Source organism: Daucus carota, chromosome 1 (assembly GCF_001625215.2).
Source record: "Daucus carota subsp. sativus chromosome 1, DH1 v3.0, whole genome shotgun sequence".
Lineage (NCBI taxonomy): Eukaryota > Viridiplantae > Streptophyta > Magnoliopsida > Apiales > Apiaceae > Daucus > Daucus carota.
Genome location: NC_030381.2, coordinates 32,555,321 through 32,557,944, shown reverse-complemented (window position 1 = coordinate 32,557,944; position 2,624 = coordinate 32,555,321).

Below are 2,624 nucleotides of genomic sequence, written 5' to 3'. Positions count from 1 at the left end.
TCTTTATTTTTCAGAATTTTGCGAGAAATTTTTTATATTAAATGTGAAGATGATACGGATTAGATTTTAGTTTTTCCCTTTTTTAAAGGAGCATTAATATGCTTCTAAACTGAATAAAGAGCATTTTTTATTCAGTTTAGAGCTTGTTTGATAAAACTGAATAAAAAATGCTGAGTCACTAAATTTGCTGAATACACTGAATGAATGAAGAATTTACCTGAATGAAAAATTTACTGAAAGAAATTTATTGTTTGATAACAATCATATTAAAATATCTGAATGATAATATATTTATCATTTTACCCTTATAATTCCGACATACATCATAAATCATCCAAAATTATAACAAATATAATTTTATTCAAAATTATAAAAAAAGTATAATCTTATCCAAAAATAAAAATTACAAAAAGTAAATCATCCGAAATTATTAAAAAATTATAATTTTGGATAAATTTTTATAATTTTGGATGATTTATGATGTTAAATTTTTTATTAATTTTTATAATTTTGGAATTTTATCCATAACTATTGATATGGGTCAGAAATAATGTTTAATTATTATTAGATATTAAAAGCCCAAGAACACTAAAGCCCAGTTAAATAGGGCCTGAGGCTCTTAAATATTAATTAATTTCGTAATTAATTAATAGAGGCCCAGTCAGAGGTCCAGTAACAAGTCCGAATTCTATAACACATCTGATTCTAGCAGATAAATATTTAGAAGTTCGGATAAACGTCGACAACGAGAGGATAAGAGCTCTATCTTATCTCTTGCTTCGAGGCATACTTCGATAAGAAGTCTGATATACGGAATCATACTTCCATCCGACTTCTGACTCCGAAGCGCCTATATAAAGGGCTCTACCCCTCATAACTAGAACTACGTTTTGGACTTGATTCTTCTCCACGCAGAAGATACGTAGGCATCTCGCACCGAGACCAGTCCAAAGCACGAATCGCTCACTCCCGTTTTTAGTTCTATAACATTTGGCGCCGTCTGTGGGACAACAACGATAACCATGACGAACCCAACCGGAATACGTTCTGAAATCCATGTTCCACGCAGTCGGACCACCACCGGGGTCTCGACTGAGTCAACCCCTATAACTACCACCCTTCCGCTGAGTGCGACCGTTGCTCAAACTACTACTCCCCTGACTTTTGGCTCGCTGCCCCCTCTGACTCGAGTAATTGCAACCGTCACCGACGCCGGCACACATTACTCAACGGTCACTACAACCACCCGTGGAGGCACAAGAGATGACTATGTGCATGTCACTGACTACGACTCTTCCGAATCGGAGCAGGAGCATGATACACCCCCTCGAAGAAGGAGAGAAACCGATCATACTCGACACCGTCGACGCCGCCATAGGCAAGAAACTAATGAGCCCCGGGGGCCAATAACTTATGAGGAAAGGATCCGGGCCTATGAAGAGGAAATCGCACGGTTAAAAAGAGACCAAGCAAGGATGCAACCCCCGGAATCTAGGGATGAAAACCCTCGTCAAACCGTGATGAATCAAATTCACCTGTTACCAGCAGGCGATCCTGACAACCCGGTTCCCCCTTTTACGCAAGAAATCATGGGTGCAAGGATTTCCCGAAAATTCAAGCTCCCAACCATTAAAGCTTACGATGGCACGGGTGATCCCGCTAATCATGTTCGGACCTTCATGAACGCTTTGTTACTCCAGCCCGTCACTGAAGCAATCAAGTGCCGTGCTTTCCCCCAAACCTTGAGTGGGATGGCCCAACATTGGTATAGTCGCCTACCCCCTAATTCTATCTCTTGTTTTGCTGACTTGAGCAGGGCTTTCATAGGACAATTTGTTGGAAGCAAAACACATGCTAAGAGCTCGGCCTCCCTAATGAATTTGCATCAAGGTAAGAACGAATCACTCCGGGAGTATATGAATCGTTTTACCAAAGAAGCCTTGAAGGTCCCAGACCTTGATCAGAAGGTAGCCATGATTGCCCTCCAACAAGGCACCACTGATGACAATTTTCGCCGATCCCTAGCCAAGAGGGCCCCGGACAATATGAATGATCTACAAGAGAGAGCCGGAAAGTATATAAAGGCGGAGGAAAGCTTGAGAAAATCCCAGAACAATCAGGGACCGAATACCAACTTCAAGAAACGTGGTAATGATACGGAGTATAATGCTGAGAATAAGTATTCCCGGAAGGAAGAGGAAGAGAAATCGCCTGCTAAAAAGAAGGTAGGGCCGAGGTTTACTGAGTATGCCAGGCTTAACGCCCCGAGGAGTCAAATCCTGTTGGAAATTGAGAAGGATGAAAGCGTTAGATGGCCGAAGCCTATAAGGACTGATCCGGAGAAACGTAACAAGGATTTATATTGTCGATTCCACAAAGACACAGGACATAAGACCGATGATTGCCGGCAGTTGAAGGATGAGATTGAGTTCTTGATCCGAAGAGGCAAGTTATCCAAATTTACCAAGGACGGAGACAAGAATCATCGAGACAGTGATCATCGCGGAAGAGACAACGATGACAAGAGAACTCAGCCTCGAGGGCCTGTTATTAATATAATCTCCGGAGGACCTACGGCTGCAGGCACTTCAAGCAATTCAAGAAAGGCTTATGCGAGGGAAGTG